This window comes from Saimiri boliviensis, chromosome 12 (assembly GCF_048565385.1).
Source record: "Saimiri boliviensis isolate mSaiBol1 chromosome 12, mSaiBol1.pri, whole genome shotgun sequence".
Taxonomy (NCBI): domain Eukaryota; kingdom Metazoa; phylum Chordata; class Mammalia; order Primates; family Cebidae; genus Saimiri; species Saimiri boliviensis.
In genome coordinates this window covers 55,067,024-55,089,530 of record NC_133460.1, presented here as the reverse complement: position 1 = coordinate 55,089,530, position 22,507 = coordinate 55,067,024, and the positions used below count along the sequence as shown (strand labels likewise).

General features: G+C 43.1%; 1 protein-coding gene across 3 annotated transcripts in view; it reads right to left on the bottom strand.

Annotated features, from left to right (window-relative positions):
- Positions 1 to 22,507, bottom strand: part of LRMDA (leucine rich melanocyte differentiation associated) — a 1,103,079-nt gene that overhangs the window by 616,621 nt on the left and 463,951 nt on the right. The window lies entirely within an intron of this gene.

Genomic DNA, 22,507 nt, shown 5'->3' with positions numbered 1-22,507 from the left:
GGAAGGTGAACCCAAAATAAGTAATTTATAGCCATATGGCTTGATCAATCAGCTATACTGTTCAGAAGCTTTAAATCAAAGTCCTAGATGAAATCTGTGGCAAAAGAGCATCAGTGTTTATTAGTCTTCCAGCTTCATAAGAAAGTACAGCCACAGGGAAAAAACAAAAGACACTATAAATGTACTAATATAATCAAGCTTAGAAACGAGAACTAAAAAAACTTGTTATTGGTGTAATGATAACAGCTATTTATTGAGATAATTAACAACTTCTCTGTTCTCACAATAAAAGCAAAACTGACTTCATGATCCTGTGATTCTGTTGTTGACCTGGGCAGTCTATAATTGAGCTCTTAGGGATTTTGTGACCAAACATAGCTTTGACATGGTAAGGGGAAGAAGGCATGAGATAAGATATGATGGTTTTGGTTGATCCTAACGTGTGAATGTGGGCTCCTAAATCAGTAACATTGCATACCCTGAGTATGATTGCACAGATGGCAAAGCCAGCTTTGTGGAGAAGCAGGTAGCTCAGTATTGCTGATGAGGGTGGCTGTTTTAACTATCAGCAGGTCTTGAATCTCTTCTCTCTGCTAAAGTGTCTCACTGAAGCATCAACATTCTTGGGTGGACTTCCTTGAGAAGAAGCTCAGAGGAAGGAAGTCATCCGGATTCTGGTTTCATATTTTCCTTTCATTCAGATCTTTAACTTATAATATCAGTAACGATTCCTGAAAGTATTCTGGCAATCCCATCTTCCACTGTGGGACCAGGATGTCTATTATTAGTCAATATCCTAGAAATCTAGGTCTTCGTGAGGTTATAGACATCCCTAAAGTAATAGAGATTCTGGACTGAAAGCCTTTAATATGAAACACTACTTAATTAATGGTGACAATTTAGACCCATGAACAGTTATTTACACGTTCAGGCAAGGTCAAATTTGGCAGTGACCTTCCTGCCTCTTTTCTTCAGCAAGAATGTCTATGAGTTGAGTGATCTCTTACACTGGACATAACCTCTGCTGTCCCCATTCACAATTCCCATGACATCGCCATACAGTTTTATCTCCCTGGGTATATGCAGCTGATGCCACCCTGGAGAGATGCTCAGGCTTTTCAAATTGTTTTTAACTTAGAATAAAAAGTAGTTTTGGCTCCCAAGCAAATTGATGCAGTGGCGGGAACTAGATAAGATGGCATCATTGTCCCTTGTCCATTCCCTAGAAAATGCCTTGGGATTTCAGTTGGCAAAATCCTGCAACTTTGCCTAATGGTACCAATACTTTTAGTCTATCTGCCCATGGTAGAACGTCCTAATAATTCTGGGTGTGGCAAATGTCTCAGTACTGGGAGAATCTAAGCAGATCATCTAAAAAAAAACTATAGTTAAAATTCTTATTAGGCTTATTAGTTGAGTTAAATAATCTCACATCTCAACTTGGGGATTCTATGCTTTTAGTGTCAGAGATTACTTCCTTTCTAGGAATCACAGTTTACACTCACAATACACATTCCAGCAACATCAACTAAATGAACATTGCACTCAAAGAATATATAGCAGGTATGAAGGTTAGGAGTGGAGATAGGTGAAGGCTCTCTCAGCAACTTTGACAAGTGGCTTATTAAGAATATACCCTGAAAAGGGTCTTGACCACTTGTCAATAAACTACAACTCAAATGGCCTTCAATCTAATGGTCACAATCACTGAAACCATCAGCGAAAACATCATCATCACCATCACCTAACGACCACTTAACCACAAAACTTTGTGAGTTATAGATCTAAGAGTTGGACCACTGTCATAAATTACATATATTTTACTTAGTCAGTACTTCCAGATTCCTCCAAATGGCTACACAAATCTATGCTCTCACCTGCAGTGTGCAAAAGTTCCAGTGTCTCCTCATCTCCAAATAAGACACCGAGAAATACCCCAAAGTGCTGTATCTATTAAAGGCCTAAGCTCAACCCAGCAAATAGCCTGCCCTTCCTCCATTCTCATTTTAGTTGGTAAAATTTAAATTCCTAAACAGTGATTGATGATTCTGGTGAGAGTTGTTTATACAAGATCTTAGTCTTAGGCAAATCAGGTGAAAGAAGTATTATTAGATATATTTAGGCTTCATGAACCATTAGAAGCAGAGCATAAATCTCTTCACAGGTCTCATGATTTTCTTCAGAATAAAATCCTCCCAGTAAATGATGCCAAGGAAGCAGGATGACTGACAGTCTTCAACGTGCTTCATGGTATGAATAAAAGGAAACAAGCTTTGCTAAGGTCTTTGCTAAAACTGGATTCAGTTATTTTCCAGTAGTACCTAAGAATGATTTTGCATAGGACTTGTGGCTGATCAATCTCATTTTTAAACAGGCTCCCAACTCTGTCACAACAGGAGTGTTGGAAGGAAGCTCTCAAAGAAGTAAATCCTGAACAAACTCCTGATGACATTATTTAGTAATTTTTGGGAAAAGAGCGGTTGGGATAAGCCCTGGTTATCCCATGTCATTGCAACCTTCAACTACAGAATCCCAAAAGTAATGAAACAAGAAATCAAACAAAACCAAAACTCTGAAAGAGTAACCCGCGGTGGTCCCTGGCATATATGAGACTCCCCTCATCACACAGAAATTGGGGCTATATGGGCCAGGGGCCCTACTAGTAAGGCACTATCCAAGGCACATATAAAACAAATACCTAATATACAGTATAATCTCTCTAGTCTGCAAACTATTAGCCATGTAAATTGAGGCAGCTACTTAGCTTCTGTAAGACTCAGTTTCTTCATTTCAGCCATGAAAATGAAGGCTAACCCCCCAAGGTGAGGGCTGGCATGCATGAGAAAACAGGTGGCCGGCAATGGTATGGCTGTGCATGCACCTCTATATACAAATGTGAGACACCGATTTATACATGAATACTACTGACATGTGCACAAACTCATTCGTGTACACACACACACACACACACACACACACACAGAGAGAGAGAGATTATGCATTAAACTGCTTGTATGTAGACTCACGTATGTTTACAGGCACACAAGCCTGCATCCATCCAGGTTTCTGATGGGATTTCCCCAACTTTTCTTCCCTGATCCCACCCTACCTTGTTCTGTATCTAGCGCACTGCCCTGTCCCCTGGTGCCCGAGGTCCTTTCTGGGCATTGTGAGTGGTAGAGCTGAAACAGGGCCCAGAGCACTTTCTAATCCACTTCAAACTTGGCATGGTGGAACTTTCAAAGGTGAGAATTGCAAGTTTTCTTAGAAATAATCAAATCTGGTGGTTCTACAACCTATGTTTTAGCAATGTAATCCTTTCTTCAAAGAGAATCTCATCCAGTTATCCCAATATGTAAAGCAGATACAGGCAGTGTTGCATCTATCTGAGCAGGGTGGGTAGCCAAAGCCCTGTTTTTGCCACTCTTCCCAGATTACCCAGAGATCCTGCCACAGAGCCACTGGGTTCCAGGAAACACCCTTCCTTTGGCATATGGAGGAAGTGGGGCCCAAGGTGATGGAGCATGCCACCCAGTGCCACGTGAGTGGTTTGTCGGAGAAGGACCTAAAACCTAGTTATGCTAGCTCAAAAGCCCCCTCTTTTCCCCCTGAGTTGCCAAAATACAGCCATCTAAATATCGGCATTTATATTAAGCATTAAATCCATTTTACTAAACAGTAACTACCCTCACAGTATATGATGCACCAAGCTTTAGATGTCAACTAATTTGACTTACTCTCCCTTTCATTGCCCTTATATCTTGCTTAATAAGACATTTTATTCAGATACTGCTGAGGTAATAAAGGAAGAAGCGTGGTTGCCAAATGTACTGCCATTTTTATTTTTAGCTTCACTGGAGTTAGGGGTTATTTTCTTGTGAAAAGGATGAAATGCAGCTGCTGGCCTTTTAAATTGTATCACGCGATCCTGCTTTTGCTCGAGCAATAGATTTCCAGATAACTGCAGCAATCTTCTCAAAGTGTAAAAAAAAAGCAAAACCAAAACCAAACCAAAAAATAATAATCATAGCCACTGCCACCCTTCCCAAACCCTACCCAGCCTCCATAGTAAAGCAAAGGGTTATTTGCAGCTCCCTGCCCCACGAATTCACTCCTCATCCCAAGAGCTAGGAGGCCACACTTCAGGCTCTGCCACCAACTGTGTAAAGCTCTGATATTCTCTATCATAACTTTAAAAATAAATTATGATAATGATGATGATGTTAAGCACTTACTGAGTGGTTAGTACATGCAGGTGCTGTGCCAACCACTTGACATGCAGTATCTCATTTAATTCTCACAACAACCCTGTGAGGCAGGTAGCATTATTATTACTATTCGACCAATGAGGACACCGTGACACAGAGAGGCTAAGTAACATTCCTAAGGTCACCAATTAGTATATGGAGATTTGAATCCAGGGTTTCTGGGCTCCAGAATCCACAATTATAACTAGTATACTAAACCTGCTTTGTAAACACCTGAGGTTTGGGGGTCAGCAGACCCGAGTCCAAATCTCCTCTACTGTTTACTAGCTGTGTGTCCTTGGGCAAGTGTCTTAACCTTTCTAAACTTCACTTGCCACATTTGCAAAGTGGAAATAGCACCACTTGATTACAGTTTCATTTTCGGGCTTGTGTCTTATTCCCTTGCCTCGAGTCAGGAAATACCTAAATATCTCAAGTCCTCAAATACCTAAATTCTGGACACAGGGATACCTGAAATGAAAGCAAGGAATTGAATTCTGTTGCAAGGGTAGGTGAGCCATCAAAAGAGCAGAGCAAGAAGAGGAAGAGGGAAGAGTTTTGATAGAAGCTCTCTCTAGCTATGTGTATCTCCATTGAACATAATGGAACCAACAAGTGAGAGACAAGACAGGCCTATCTCTGTAGTCTGAAGTCTTATACAGTTTTACAGTGGTTTAAGTGACAGGCAAATTTAACACCTGAGACCTCTGCAGCCCCGGGGAGTTAGAAAAAAGGCCAATGGATGGAAATTCTAGAGAAACACATTAGGCTCATCTTAAGCACAAACCCTGCTTGTCTCAGATAAGTTGGTTTGTGCTGCTTCTGGATATAAGGAATTCTCTATGGCTGGAGACCCATGAGCTGAGATATTGAAAAGGCTGGTTAAGTGCTATCCATTCCAATCATAAATTCTTTGATTCAAGAGTTGAAATCCCAGTGATGTCCCTCAAGTGCAACTTGAGACCAGCAGTGTTGCTCTTCAGCTTTTAGATTTGCTGCGGCCAGAACGCAGTGCGGAGCACTAGGGGAGGCTTCCTAAAGACACACTAAGCCATCCCAGATCCATGACAAGCATGTGTCTTACTGTAATATCTAAGTCTGCAAGGGTTCCTTCTAAGTATCAGATAGGATAGGAGAAGCCCAGAGATTTCCAAGAGAAAAACAATAAAATCTCCTGCTGTGTCAGGAAACAGCCCACAGAGTAGAAAGCAGTTCTGCTTGTTTACAGCAAAGTTACAGGCCCAGGAAACCAGAATAACAGCAGCATGAACAGGTCCTAGAGTGTGGTAGTGCACCACTGCAATCCACAAGACGTGCCCTGCAGGCTTGGAGAACGTGGGTGCAATCCCAAACTGCTAAACATGCTCACAAACACCCAGGTGAAGACCCCGCTAATTCATCTCGTTAGTGAGCAATCTCAGACTATCTTGCACAAAATGAAGATAAAAAGGTGGGCGGGCTGCCACCTGGCTTATTCAGCTAGGCACTAGGAAGACCAGGACTGAAGGTCCCCAACTCCTGGACACCAGTTTACTATAATCTAGAACTGAACGCAGAGTGTAAACATATATGTTTCTGCAGAGCACTAGACTACAAATTTCAGACAAATGTTTTGGTTCTAGCTTGGAAGTTGGTTTACTTCTGTGACCAGGAAAGTTCCTCCTGCCTCTGTTTGGTCTTTTCTCTCTCTTGCTTCACTTTCACTCAGCTAACACAGAGAAGATAGCTCTGTGGTCTTGCTCCCTGCTAGATGGCTCAGCCTGCTTTCCAGGCTGTTGATGCCCAGCTCTAACAAAATCCTTTCCAGAAAGCCTTAGACACACAAGAATAATAGAGGCACGACAGGACTCCATCTGGCATTTCAGGTGTCCCCACATGCCTAAGTGTACCTAGCACAAGGATAATAAGAATGGACTCTGCTACCAGACTATCTGAATTTGAATTCTAATTCCACTACTTCCTAGCTATATGACCTTGTGCAAGTTACTTAATCTCTCTGAGCCTCAGTTTCCTTGTCTACACTGTGGCAACTTTAATAGAACCTACCTCTAGAGTTGTTATGGGAGCTGAACGAATACTGCCTGGTACATAATGAACGAGGTGGCCAGATTATACGAGGTCAGGAGTTCGAGATCAGCCTAGCCAACATGGCGGAAACCCAACTCTATTAAAAATACAAAAATTAGCCGGGCAAGCTGGCAGGCACCTGTAATCCCAGCTACTTGGGAGGCTGAGGCATGAGAATCACTTAAACCTGGGAGACCAAGGTTGCAGTGAGCTGAAATGATGCCACTGCACTCCAGCCTGGGGGACAGAGCAAGACTCTCTCTTAAAACAAACAAACAACAACAACAACAAAAAAAAAAAAAAAAAAAAGAAAGAAAAAAAAATGCTGAAATAAGTGTCTGCTTCCGCCATTACCACCACCACCACCATCACCATCACCTTCTTCCTCCACAATGACATAATTATTTCTTTGGAAAGAAGTTCCCCTCCTTCAAACTACTAAACCAAATCTAAAATTATACTGGGGCCATATCAGTTTAAGAATTTGGATGGTTCTCAGAATATATTTTTTAAGATGAAATACACAAAATATTTTTGTACGATCAACTGCCATATTCCAACCCCTCCTAAATGCTAACACTCTCAAGCAACTGGGGCAATGAAGGGGTAAAGCCATGGTGTGTCTTATGGAAGTAGTACTCTGAGGCCTGACATAAAAATGTTTATTACTAGCCAGGCCCCTGCAAGATGACCAAATTAACCTCACCGCCAGGAGTACATGAAGAAGGAATAATAAATTATTCAAAATCTAATGCTTATAGGGAAAAAAAATTACGGAAAAATCATCAGATTATCGTGTCTTACTCACAGTCCCTGTTACATAGTTAAAGTGTCACATCCTCAAAGCACTTTGTCAGACAATAAGCCAGTCCTGGGGTGACTTGGTATTGGTGTCATCTCTGGGAGAATGGACCGCATGCCCTGATGAGGAGAAAGGTCGGCAGAGGAGGATGTAGATCTGAAAAGCCAGAAATCAGCCAAGGCATCCCGAGGTGCCCTTGTAAGAAAGCCACCCATTCAACTAGAGTGGCAGACTGCCACTGGGATGAGCATGTGACTCTCTTAAATCACCCATCTCTTCAAAAGCAGAGAGAAACCCCCAGCCCCTTAAATTTAATTCGTTGGCCCTTGAGAAAAGGGGGAAAATATAATAGGAAGGAACATATCCAGAAACCCACATAAGAAGCCTCCTCTACCACCTCCTTTCCACTCCCTGCCTGTGCTCTCCACGCTGCTCCCAGCGCCCCCCCACCCCCTTGTTTAATGTCTCTAACTTTATGCCATGTTCTCTTCCTCTTTCAGCACGGCTGAGCAAAGCTGACAGGCGGATTCCTTTGCTTTTCAGGGTATTAAAGCCACTTTCCCGCTCTGACAGCCTGTTCTACTCTGCCACCTTATAGCTCTGGCTTCACACTCCTCTGGGCAGCCAGTCCTTCCTGACAGACCACTGTCACTTCCCATCATCCTCTCTGTATATCCTGTTCTCTCCCCCTCAGCACGCATCCCGACTTTCCAACCAATGCAATTATTTTTTTTGACAAGCCATCCATCAGTTTTAACTTTAAAAGCACTTTCTGCTGATATCCATTGTTAAATCCTTTGCTTTTTATGGGGCTTGCATGAGAGAATATGATATCAGACATTCAAGCTACCAAACCATGTAAATTTACTTTGTTCTCAGCTATGTTTCCAATTTCACGTCCAATTTTTCGGTACATTATGCGTAGTTGTTGTGCTTAATATGATGTTGTCAAATCCCATTAAAGTTCACTGCATTGCACGGCTTTAAAAACAGGTTACAATTTGCATTCTATAAAGAAAGGAAGGAGTGCAGTCTGAAGTCAAGCTGAATCTTATTAAAATTATCTGTTCAATTGTTACATTTGTAGATGGAGTAATTTTGAGGCATTAGCTGAGACACATATGAAAATGTCAGCATGCCAACTAACGACAATGAGAGCAAAAGGAATATCTCTGTGAAACTCAATAAAGCTCCTTTGCTGGTGACATAAATTTGATGATAATCCGAGGAAATGAATAAGGGACTATCCCGTTTGAATAGGAATTACCTTTTCTATTAAATCACTTTGGTGTATTTCCACTTGGCCTACATCCTGGTCCTAGGCCGCAGTGAGTCTCAAGAGACTTACTCCAGTGCAAGGGGGTGGGGAGGAAAATCCCTAAAATGGAAGGTCATTCCTTTGAAGGGTGTCACATGCAGAGGAGTCTTAAGACACCTTAAAAGGAGTCTTCAAAATTATTTTCTCCTGTTCGGAACAAGCAGAGAATGTAGAGCTCTTCCGTGCATGAGCAACACGTAAAAAACAGCATTGATCTAAAAACAAATCTCTGAGCACAGGAAACTCACAGGGAAATGCAAGCATTCACTGCAAAGGGAGAACACTTGGGTGCAGCTGGATGGAAAGGGGGAATTACGGGAAGGATCGGAGACAGATTTATGAAACTGGAACCAGTAACGTCAAGCCGTTTCTAGGGGTTTTCCTCTCCCATGGAGTTCCTCTCCTGGCTGTTTTTATGATAGCACTGATTTCTACATGTCCTGTCATTAAATCTAGTCTCTGATTTTAAGAGTATCCATCACTGGCACTGAGCAGAATTATGCCATTAGAGGCATTATTAACTGAACCATTGACTTCATTGACTATAACAAGTTGAATTTTTGTTTCACACACAAAGAATATTCCCAGTGCAGACATCTACACCCTCTTCAATGTTATTTTATTAAGGATACCATAATTTTAATTTTTCCAATACAGTCAGTATTTAAGTAAGCCACAATGACAAAGAATAAAATTCAGTGACTATGGAAGATGTAATGAGGTAGTAAGAAGTAAAAGGTAGTGCGGAGGCAGGGAGAAAAGGGCAGAGTGTGTTTCAGGTTCAGCTAAGACACTGATGAATTATGTGACCTTAGGAAAGTCACTTAACCTCTCTGGGCCCCCATTTGTAAAGTAGTATCAGTATCCCTTATAGTGACTTTAAAGACTGAATGAGATGATCCCTATAAAGTAGCCTGTATATTCTGGTACACTATAAGAGTATGATAAGTATGGGTATCACCATCACCACCAATAATAGATGAAGAACAAAGTACAGGAAATAAATGGAAAGAATAGGGAAGAAAAAGTCTAGCAAGAGATATAGGCTGAAGATGAAAATGAGTACTTTGGTAAGATCCAGGGAGGACAAATAGGTTTCAATTTTCGTGAAATATGATAAATATGAAAAAACTGATCAGCTAGTGGCTACTTTCAGGACATTGTTGGGAAGGATTCTGAGGTTTCATCCACATTCTGGAGAAACAGTCCCACAGTCAGTGAGTTATGCCCATAGTGGGAAGTAGAGGGCAGTGTAATATGTGGAAGTTGGAAAGACAGACATTAATGTTGGCACCCTGCATCAAAGGGCAGATGTAAGACCAGGGGGAGAAGACAGGCCAGGAGTTCATGAGGAACCATGCAGATGAAAGGAAGATGATGGAAGGCAACCTCAAAACTGGCTTATAAGAACCGAGCAAGCAGACAAGAGGACTCCCAACAAGATCCGTGCTTCTTCCTGGTCTTGACACTCAGCCAGCTCCTTTATGCCCACGGTCCACCAAGCAAGGTCATCTCAACCATTCTGACATGTCAAGGATGGCAAACCAAACCAAAATTCTTGCCTGGGAATAATGAGAGAGACCATTAAGGTGGCAACAATTGAAAGCTTCAGAGTAGGAACACTTCTTTCTAGTGAGCAATTCGCCAGAAAAGATGGAAATTGATCCTAAAAAGTAGTTTTCTTGATGAAGCATGGAAGGAATGAAGCAGATACCATGACTTTTCCCCACTGTTGGGAAGTCTGGCTACCAGGATGGGCAGGAGACAGATATCAGCCCAGAAGAAAGACATGCCACAATTTTACGTTTGGTTCTTCTAACTCACTGTAGTGGAAGAAAACGAGAGAGATAAAAAGTAAAAGGAGGCCGATGTTGTGGGGAAGGAAAAGGAGAACAATTGGAGGATGCAAGAGTTTACTGCTAAGACACATTAATAAGTCCAGATGACAGAAAATGGAAGTGAGCAAGGGAATAGGAAGTTTATCAATATTAAATGCCAGGAAGGATCCGAAAGAGGAAGGCGATATGTAAATACGATTTTACGAAAACTTCCTCACAACAAGAGCTTCTAGAAATGTTAGATCTTGCAAATAAAGAACGCTCAGGTTGGTTTTAAACTAAATTTTGAGGAGCTTATCACTCTAGGAAGTCGCTTTGGAATCTAAAAGATAGAAATGTCTATACAACCATGTAGATAAGCTTGCATGCAAATACGCTCATACGCACACATGCATGCACACACGCACACACCAACACAGAGCTTTTCCTACCTCAATTGGAGATCTTAGTGACTATCTGAACACCTCTCCAGATTGTCTCCTATAGGAGCCAAGATTCAGCGCCTCATCCTCTGACCAGGTGAAAATATTTCACAGCATGAGCTTCCCTATTTGAAGGCTAATTTGCCCTACACATCATCCATTCCTCCCAAGAATGTCTGCAGCAGTGATTACATATAGAACTAGGCTGACATTCTGCACTTACTGATCTGTATTTGTATTCATCTTTCTACACACATACGTAGAACAGAGTAGAAGTCCTGTGAGGGTAAGGAGCATATATTCCACTACTTTACATTTCAGTATTGAATACACACTTCCCAATGCAAAGTAGGGCCTTGACAAATAAATCTATTTGAGGAAGGTAACATCAGGAGGTAATGATTAGACCTAAAATAGTACAAAAGAACTAGGTCTCCAGAAACTTGGCATTTTTTCTTATTGCCAAACCTCATATCCTATTAAAGATTTACATGTCAGTGGCAGAAATATTCCTGTTTAGATATCTCAAGAGTGACTCCATTTGTTTTTCCCTACATTATTAATTTGATTGGTTTTAAAGTTATTGGATGTGAGAGGCATTACGCGGACCACACAAAACTAGAGCTCCCTTCTCTCTAGGAAGTTACTCTAGTGGAATAACACGGCCCATCCACACACCCTATCAGCCACCTCCAGAGGCTAAAATCATGCCTGCAACTGCACGAAGCTACGCACATGAAGAAGAGGCAGTACTTTCTGGGGGTGCAGCAAGTCCTAAGCATTTATTGAGCACCTCCTATGACTGATATTGTCAAAGCCAGGCTGAGCTGTGTTTCACTTTCTAGTCTTTGGGGTTGTTTTCATTTTTTTGTTTTTGTGTTTGATCTTTGTACTAGGAAACCTGAGGGCCAGAGAGGAAGGAGGAATGTGGTACTATGCTAAGGATAAGACAGCTCCGCCATAGCAACCAGCTTTGTGACTATCCTTGGGAATTTTCCTCTCTATACTTTGGCTTCCTTATCTGTAAAGTGCATAGAGAGGGCTGGATTGGATAAATTATAGCACAGAGGTGGTATCAGACAAACTCTGGCCAATGCTATTATCCCAGGACTACTGATATTGCTGGCTGGGTAACCTCTGTCCTTCATTTTCTTGTGAAACATCTGGCCTTCTGCATGAGCAGGTTCTCCAATCATTTCTAGGTCATGATCACCAATGGATACTTATGAAGTGCTCATAGAGAAAAAACATTACACATTACTATACTGTAAGTCCAACGTGCTATAAACAGGAAACGTCATGGGGGTAATCTGAAATCTGGACCTTTTGCAGTGGTCTACCATGTAGATTTGCTTAGGTTGCACTTCCTGACCCAAGATGTTTTGAAGGTGTCTAGGGACCCAGCACTGAAAGGGAAGAGGCTTTTCAAAACAATGTACTTACTAGGCCTAGAGACTGGAAACATGAGGAGGGCCCTAAACCCAACTCCCAGGAGAATCAAGCCTTGAGTGTTCAGCTGCAGAAGAAAACTGAGACTGGACTGAGGTCAACTCAAGGGATTTGGTGAAGTTAACTTTGATTTTCAGAGTGAGAGAAAGAAAGAGTGAAAAGGGAGATAATTATTAACAACTCAGGGACAATGCATTTCTGAAAATCAAGTTTTTTAAAAAATGCTGCCTACTCGGATGTGTCAGAGAAGCATCAAAAGGCTGCAGAGCAAACTGAACCATTTCTCAAAATCCACAGGGCTCTTCCCTGGACTTTCTCCAGGTGGCACATCCCAGGGAGAGAGAAAAACGTATCTATCCTAGGCAGACATTGCCACAAAAGCTGCAGTTTCAATTCTCTTAACCTTAGATACAAGTTTGTAAAATGTCTAAAGATTAATGAGTTTCCATGAGATGAGCTCCAAGTACCATCTTAATTGAGATTCCTTGGATCACAAAACCTCCCATCACTCCCTTCTGCAGAAATATCTCTACATCTTAGAACAATGAGTAGACAGAACCCTAAAGGCCCTGGTGCTGAGCTTTCCTGTACCTGTGTTCAGCCACACAGCTCAGCAAGTGACAGGGCACCAACTGCACCTGCATGGCACCAAGCTGAATAAAATCTGTAAGATAAAATCACCTACACTGTTGAAAGAATTCCAAATGATGCCAAGAACCAAAATGTGCAGACCAGCTGGGTAAACAAAGCTTGGGCCCTTACTGTCTTTCTGTTTCTTAGTCAACCCCTAAACGAAACATACCAAACAGGTTTGGACCTGCCCATGATTAGCATCACAGAAGCCACAGAGAGAAAGTTCAGAGCCAGGAATCAGGGGCCAGGCTGCCCAGCTTCACATGTGGCTCTGTCCCTTGTCAGCTCTATGAACTTAGTCAATTCACTAGACCTCTTCAGAACCTCAGGTCCCCCTGTCTAAAATAGACATTAATTATGGCACCTACTCCTACAGCCCTTGTGAGGAGGCAATGATTTAAGATATGTAAAGCCCACAAAATCATGCCTGACACATGGTAGGCGCTCATAAATCTGTTATTTTCTCTCCTTACTCTGCAGGACAACTCTCCTAATTTCCAACTGTTTGTGGAAGGGACTGTCTTCTCCATCTGTATTTTTTTCACACACAGTGCATGGGATGAAATATAACTGGTACCCAATCAATGTCTGTAAACTAAACAGGTGAATGAAGGCAAGAATGGGGCAGGTTTCGATGAAGCCCTCACCTTCACACTCACCTACTCTATGCTCTCTACTCTCCAATGTCAAAGCCCCTCTTCTCTATCCGGTTTGATTTTCCCCATTGCTCATGGCTCAGTTCAAGACATCTGCTTCTGAAGGCACTGGAGGCATCATAGTTGATATAGTTTGGATATGTGTCCCTTCTAAATCTCATGTTGGGTTGTAATCCCTAATAATGAAGGTGGGGTCAGGTGGGAGGTGATTGGATCATGGGGCTGGACTTCTCATCAATGGTTTAGCACCATCCCCTTGGTGCTGTCCTAGTGAGTTCTTGCGAGATCTGGTTATTTTAAAGGGTGTGACAGCTCCTGCTCCTCTCTCTCTTGCTCCTGCTTTCCCCTTGTGATGTGCCCGCTCCCTCTTTGCCTTCCACCATGATTGGAAGCTCCCTGAGGCCTCTCCTGAAGCAGATGCTGCTTCCTGTAGAGCCTGCAGAACTGTGAGCCAACCAAGACTCTTAAAAAAACTAAATTACCCAGTCTCAAATATTTCTTTATAGCAATTCAAGAATGGCCTAATACAATAGTGCAGTGGTAAAGGCCACTGATCTGCAGCTAGACTGCCTGGGTTTGAATCCCAGGTTTTCTACTTGCTTGACCCCAGTGAGCCATGACACTGCTCTGAATGCTTCATTTCCATGGTCTCATCAAGTTCTCACAGAAATCAAGAAGGTACATACCATTATTCTGAATTTATGGACAAAGAAACCAAGCTTTATAGAGGTTTATTTGTCCAAGATCACTGTGCTCTAAGTCAGCTCTTCACTCCTTCTGCTCGCTCCCAGTGACACCCTTTGACTTTGTTTTTTAAAATTTCATGCCTTGCTGTGAGGTATAAAGAACTCATCGCACCATTCTGGAGCTAGTGTCCAAGCCCCTTGCTCTTATCACCCTACACAGCTGATTAGAGAGATCACATTTGAAAATAATTCATTCATTGATATTTGTCACCCTCCCCAGATTCCAGACTTAGCCTTGTTCTAACCAACCACTAACATCTCCCTTATGCCAGAGAACGGCTCTTCATTTAGGAAGAGTATTTGGGATGGGTCCTTCCTGAACTTAGCCTAAGGCCTAGTGGCCAAGCAGCTGTGGGGTCAGTGGCGAGCACAGGCCTGGGGACAGCATGGAGTCGTGTTCTCTAGAGCAGCCCACTCCCAGGATGAGCTTCTGCCTAGACCATGCTGCTTGGCCTGGGGCTAAATGGGAGAACTCACTGGATAGGTTTCAAAAACAGAATACTGGAGCTGCCTCTGTCACCTGGAAACAGAGGCCACACACATACTGGGTAGCAGCTGACATCCCCTCTTACCCCAATTCTTACCTGTTCTGTAACTTACCTGAAAGAGACTTTCCCATTTATGGCCTGCACAGCAGGCATTCTAAGCTGTTCCTTCTTGGCAGAGGAGATGGTGGGGCCTGCCACTGCCTCTACCCAGCAAACTGTTGCTAGGTTTATATAAATACCATGGAAACCAGAGCTGTAACACAGAAAGACTCACAAAGAAGCAACTTAACATAAGGTCAACAAGTCCCCTGACAAAAAGTGTATATAGTGCTCAATCTTCAAAATACAGCCAACCCTCTGTTTTCCTTCCTAACCCCTAGGCTAAAAAGGCTAATGAGATTCACAGACAACATATTAAATGATGGAATTCTCCGCACAGCTCAATTTCTTTCTATAAATAATTTTAAAACTATTACCCAATAATGTATTGTAATAAAAAAGCTGACAGGGTCTTGCTCAACAAGTAATCACCAGCGTGTTTTCGCACCTGGAGATGGAGAACTTTCTTATTATGTGCCCCTGGTGATTTTTAGGTGTTTCCATAAAGCTGTTGCCATTATTTATAAGCCACAGGTTACTTCCCTTCACTGTATGCTAAAATTAATGAAAAACTTATTTTAAAGATTCAGAAAAGCATGGCAGAGCAGAGGGTATGTGCCAGGCAGCCCTGGTGGGGTGGGGACGTTTTTTCTAAGTCTCCTGTGGCCTTACTGCAGGTCTGACTCTGTTTGCAAGGCAGGAGGCAGCACCTTTGGAAACAAGGTGACCTCCTGGGGGCTGAGGCACTGGGAAACAGCCATCCCATCCAAGTAGGGGCTGCCTCACCCCTGATGCCTCCATCTTGCCAGCCCCAGAGCACAGAGGAACCCAGCTGGCAATAGCCACGTGTGCCTGGCAGTTTCCACTGCCAGGCACTGAATGTCCTGCCTGCATCCGCTGCTTAGCTGCCTTGGTGCTTGGTGTTCGCAGGAGCAGCATCCTCCAGGGAAGTCTCATTGGCTGTGGTGGTCAGTGCACACACACGCATACACATGCGCACACACGCACACACACGCATATACATGTACACACGCACACACATGCATACACACATATATGCACACAAACAGGCCTGGCACTGGCGATGCCCATTCCTGACACCCCCAGAGCTGAAAGCCAAGATGGAGACAAAGCAGGACTATGAGAATCATCAGGTACTTCCAACCTCTCGATAAGTCTCTGTGTTCCTGGACACAATTAATACCAATGGGTCCAATAAGACCACTCTAGCACCTATGAAAGCTCAATCTGTACCTCTTAACCCACTTCAGATATCATTGTCTCTTCTAAGAAGTCTTCCCTGATACTCACCATGAGGTAGGACCACACCCTCCTTAAGTATTAAGTCCACAGAAAGAGTGGCCAATTTTATGACACTAACTCACTGGCCTGGTATTCTAGCTACTTGCATTCATACCCTATCCCTCTGCAGGGCTAGCTGAATAGACAGCCTCTTGGGTGGACTAAGTCTCACTCATCTCCACAATACCCACAGTGCCTACCCAGTCACCTGGTAACTGTACCCTGAATCTCAGTAAAGCAGCCTACTCAGAGGTTAGAAAGGGCCCAAAACTTGGGAAATGAAGACACGAGTCAAGGCTAGGTTGTCCTAAAAGCTGTGATATGGAGAAGTCATGTATCCTGTCTGAACCTCAGTTCCCTCAACTGTTAAATGAAAAAGTTTAGACATGAGGCCAGGCTCGGTGGTTCACACCTATAATCCCAGAAGTCTAGGAGGCTGAGGCAGGAGGCCTTGTCAGAAAGAAGGAAAAGAGAGAAAGAGAGAGAGACAGAGAGGGAAGGAAGGAAGGAAGGAAGGAAGGAAGGAAGGAAGGAAGGAAAGAGAGAGAGAGAGAGAGAGAGAGAGAGAGAGAGGGAGAGGGAGGGAAGGAGGGAGGGAGGGAAGGAGGGAGGGAGGGAAGGAAGGAAGCAAAGAAGGAAGGAAGGTAGTTAGGTAGGTTAGGGATGGGTATGGTGGCTCACACCTATAATAATCCCAGCACTTTGGGGGCTGAGGCAGGCAGATCACCTGAGGTCAGGAGTTCAAGACCAGCCTGGCCAACATGGTAAAACCTTGTCTCTACTAAAAATATAAAAATTAGCTGAGCGTGATGGCACACTCCTGTAATCCCAGCTACATGGGAGGCTGAGGCAGAAGAATCTCTTGATCCTGGGAGGTGGAGGTTGCAGTGAGCTGAGATCATGCCACTGCACTCAAGCCTGGGTGATAGAGTGAGACTTGTCTCACAAAAAAAAAAAAAAAAAAAAAAAGGGTTAGACAGGAGAATTTCTAAGGCCTCTTCACCTTTAAACTTTAAACTTCTCTGACATTATAATAGAAAGCCATAGTATTTGTGGTCAGTAATGACATAGTAACTTAATCCAGTCAGATAATAAGATAACAACCTGCTTCCTCAATGGGCCAGTATGTGCATATGAGGGGAAGGAGGTATAATTTGAGGATTTTATTTTTCTTTTATCATTAAATAACACCATACAGACTTTTACCTTTTCGCAGGTTACAGCACAAGAGGTCATGTTGCCCTGTATTTCTATTTCTGAAATAAAACCTGTCTACTAAGATATCTGGATGACATTTAAAATCACTAATTAGTAGCCTTTTCATCCACTGAGAAAGTTGTCTATAATTAAGGAACCAAATACACATGATTCAACCCAGTTTACAAGAAAAATCATTTGCGAAGAAGGATGAGAGAGAGGTCAGTTAACTGAGGGACCTGTGCTCTACTTGATATCTCCACCAGGACGTGCCAACCACAATTGTAGATTCATAAAAGGAAACTGATGGATCTTCTATCACAGCAGAAAATGGGTCTCTGATATTTGGAGAGAGCATTCACTTACTGAGTTATGCTTCTTACCTTTGGAGAAAGAACTGGAAAAAAAAAAATCTGAAAGTATGTCCCTGCACACAGAAATGAAAATTTCATGTACTTATGTGGCAGTCTAAGTGTATCCTTACAATGAAAATCATATAGACAGAAAAGGATGCATCTCCATTTTCCCAGCACATGGGATAAATAAAGTCACAGGTTCGTTTTTAAACTTGGAGTAAAATAACACTAATAGGAGAGGCAAAATATCCACTAACATAAACTAGCCATTTCAACAGCTGGAAGCTAAGGAGCAACCATATAACAGTGGGGGAAACAGCCGCCAGCTGCAATTTTCTCTCGTTTTTTTGATCCTTTTACAAGTATATGTTGCATGTGTTTTGACTATTTTTGAAAAGGAGAAAAAAAAAATCCTTGGGCAGTCTTCTCACCACGGTTGCTTTTCACAGGCTTTTTTTGGATGATATCACTTCATTTCATAAACCTCTCCTTCTTCGTAAGCATTTCCGAGGCAACACGGAAGGACAGGAGGGTGGTTCTCTAGCAACATGGACAGTGGAAATGCTCCAGGAGGGTGAGGCCGCCACAGGCAGAGAAGCCTTCATTTATCCCGACGGCGGGGCAAGCCTTTGGAGGATAAGCTCATAAGGGATTCAAACAGGAAAATAAGCAAACGGGAGCCTGATCAGGTGGTCCAGACAGACAGAAAGCCAGACCCAATTCCATGGGCTCCATAACATTCTCCCAGCCCCTTGCTCCTCTCCAGGGGCACCCTGATGCCAGCCACCAGGTGTACCTAGAAGGGCACCTCACATTGTGTCCTGGAGCCTCTCAGTCCTTCAGGGCCTGGCAGGTGAGCCCAAGGCTCCCTCTGAATGCCAAAGTTCCGCAGCTCTGTGAGAAGAGGTGAGGGAAACCTCAGCCAGGCCTCAGGGAGGTATGAGGATCCACCCGCCTCCCACCAGTCAAGCAGGGCTAACTTCTCCATCAGGCACGGGGCGCACACTACCTATGAGACCTAGGGACTATAAAAACGGCTTCATTTGGTTTAGGATCAAAAGAAAAATTAATCTCAGGCAGAAGAATTTCTTTTTTATTTATTATTTTTTTTTTTTTCAGAGGATCTGGCTCTGTCACCCAGGCTGGAGCACAGTGGTTTGATCATGACTCAATATAACCTCCACCTTGCAGGCTCCAGTGACCCTCCCACCTTAGCCTCCCAAGGAGCTAGGACTACAGGTGAGCGCCACCACGCACAGCTAACTTTTGCATCTTTTTGTAGAGATGGGTTTCACTATGTTGGCCAGGCTGGTCTCAAACTTCTAGGCTCAAGTGATCTGCCCACCTCAGCCTCCCAGAGTGCTGGGATTATAGACATGAGCCACTGTGCCCAGCCAGAAAATATTTTAATATATAATATTATTATACTTGTTTGTCTTTATCAATCTAATCATTTTAAAAAGCCACTAGCAGTTTTTGTTTTTTTTTTTTTTTAAGTGGGAAGAAATCCAGAAAGGCCCAAGTACCTAGAGTATATGAAAGTCACAACACATCTCTAAAGGTAGATTATTCCTGTTCTTGGGCCTTTGCACATTCTTTCTGGATAGCTGCCTTCAACCTTCTCTTAACTACAGTATATCCATTCACTCAACTCAACTCAATTTCTACGTCTCACTTAGTCCCTCCCTGGCTGCTCTGAATACTCACACTTCTCTCGAAATGCCCCAGCAATTAGAGGATAAGTAATAGCCTCACACTTGACATGTTTCTATTTTGTGTGTATATTATTCCTGCTTCTTCATCCTAAAAGACGCATACTACCCCACTGCTAAGATACCATAAGAGCCCATCATCGCCCACAAAGGTAAGGCTACATGTCTCAGCCTTACATTCAAAACATCAATAAGTAGAACTCTACCTACAGTCCTTATATTCTCCTTCCTACATTCCCTCCTCCTTACCTCCCCTCTTCCACCCTAATGTACCCTGAACTACCGCCACATCAGGCACTCACCGTTTTCCAAATACGCCTCATATTCCTCCCACCTCCAGGCCTTTGCTGAAGCTGTTCTGTTAGCCTGGAATGCCCTTCCATTCCATAACTTCCTAACAAAAGCCCTACCCAACTCCTAAAATTCTAATTCAAATGGAACCTCTTCCAAGAAGCCTTCCAATATCCTTCTATTTGGATTCTATCACCCATTCTCCTCTTTCCCGCAGCACTTTGCATGTCCTCTGCAGCATTCATCAGAATCTTACTTCTATCAAAGGCATGTGAAGAACGTGAAAGATATTATAGTCTGGTATCTTCAGAAACAGATGATAGAACAAGGATTCAGGTGAAAGTATTATTGGAGAGGTGATCCCAGGAGTGGGAGAGTGAGGACATGGGACAGGGAAGGGAAGGAAATAAGTAACAGCGCATGGTGCATTGTCAAGCAAGTTACCACTGTGGCCAGTTGGAGCTCATGCAGCTGCGGAGCTCTGGGAGACAGGAAAGACTGTGCGTCAAAGTCATCCCCATGAAGAACACGGGGCTTTTATCCACCAACTCCTGCTTCTCTGGCCTTCCTACCTCCCCTGCTCCAAGCAAAAGTGGTTCAGTCACCAGAGAAAACTCTAAGGCAGAGCTGCAGGTGCTGCTGGCTGGGCAGTGTACATGGAAATGGTAATAACTGAAGGGGCATGGGTGGTCGCTGACAGCTTCTGCTGAAGACGGCATGAACTTACTCATCCTCAAGCACCTAGCAGGATCCTGGGCATGTGGCAGGCACTCAGGAAGTGTTCACAAAATGAAATCACTTTTAAGCTCTTTGAAGGCAGGGGCTACATTTTATTTTCTATCTGACACAGTAGATAGACACAACATAAGGACTCAAATCACACGTGCTCACTGAAGAACAGTGAGTGATTTGACTTCCTACCCCACCTCCTGAATCGGACCAAGCCATGTGAATTGAATTCCCATCTTATTAGCTCTTCGCTCTTTCATAAATGCCAGCATTACCTGCTCTTGTGAAGTTTAGCAATGAGGAAAGTAACAAAGATGTAGAGTTAAAGAGTCTCTTGAGAAAATGTACCTACATCCAGAGAACAACCCAGGAACACTACAAGATTATGGGTAATTAACCTGAATTTCCACCTTTCTGGAGCCTCTAGCTCCTCAGTCTCCCAGGTAGCGCTGCCTGTACCCAGGAACTGGGACTGAGAATACATTAGGAGAACTTCAGTGGCCCCCATGCCACCTCCCAGCTTTCTTGTGATTGTACCATGTCACATAAGGTACACCAAGAAATAGCCTTGGGGCCCAGCCTACACTAGACATAGCCAAAGACTCAAATAATAATAATCATAATAAATAACAATATAAGCCCATGCAATACTATCAGAAAAGGGAGGGATAAGCCAGCTTTTCTTGCCAATTTCAGAGTGAAACAGATGTTTCTTCATCTCCAAGGTATCTATCCTCCTAGGACATCAGACATAGGTCACCCATCAGTCATTCATCTTTATGATGAGTTGCAGTGGCCAGCACACAGTAAAGATTAATGTACATCCTCTCCAAAAACTGCTGTTTAATGGTAAGGATATGCCGAGGGTGACTGTTCATGCCAGTTTACTCCATCAGCACAACCAATCAACTCCCAACACTAAACCACACACACACACACAAACACACACACACACACACACACAAACACACACACACACACAAACCCTGCCCTCTGTCTCACACCAAGCAAGAGACAGAGAACCCATGGACAGCATATGAGTTGAATTTTGCCTAGACAGAAGTATCCCATGGCTGAGTTTGATGAGACCTGGCCACCTCAGTACCTGTTAGGGAGACAGGGATTGATGGACTTGGCCTGGCTACGATATCCCTCAAGCAACATGGCTAAAAGAGCACAGGAACCACACACAGAAGACCTGACTTCTACACATGGCTTTGCTCCCAGCTGATATCTTGAGCAAATCACTTCCTTCAATTTCTCTTTCTAAAAGATGAGATGATAACTTCTAAGTTATTACTTCCAGCCTTAACATTATACAGAGTTCTAAGGATCTTCAAGCCAGAGTGCATAATGTTACATTTTATTCTTAGAGTGACAGCAAAGTATTGGACAGAGCATTGGAACCTCCAAAATGCAAAACATTGATACTATCACTAATATAGTTCCCTTTTTTTGAGACAGTCTCGCTCTGTCGTCAGGCGCCAGGCTGCAGTGCAGTCGGCTCACTGCAACTTCTGCCTCCCAGGTTCTGCCTCCAAGCGATTCTGCCTCAGCCTCCAGAGTAGCTGGAACTACAGGTGTGCACCACCATGCCCAGCTAATTTTTGTATTTTAGTCGAGACAGGGTTTCACCACGTTGGCCAGGATGGTCTCGATCTTCTGACCTCGTGATCCACCTGTCTCAGTTTCCCAAAGAGCTGGGATTGCAGGCGTAAGCCACTGCGTCTGGCCTGCTAATATATTTTCACCTGAGTAGAGCAAACTGTCCTACCACTATTTTTCCCTAGATATTTTTTAGAACTAAAATGCTGCAGAAGACCTGTTCAATAGGAAATTTACTTTATAGTTAACTAGAAAAAGAAATGAGCAAAGGAGAAAAAACAGAATTTGAACCCAGCTCTTGAACATAACTTGACGTTATTCCAACTCATCTAAAAGAGCCACATAGGAATTACTTTGACCACCAGAGGGCTTTCCACACTGACAAAATGCATTAATAAGACATAAAGTGGTGAAATTAGAAAATAAAAAGTTTTACATTGTCTAGGTCGCTAAAGGAGTAGGGGTGAAACTTAAAACATCAATGGCAAAGAAATGAAGCCCAACTCACATTTCTCCTATGATCCATTTCTCTATAAACATAATGAAGAAA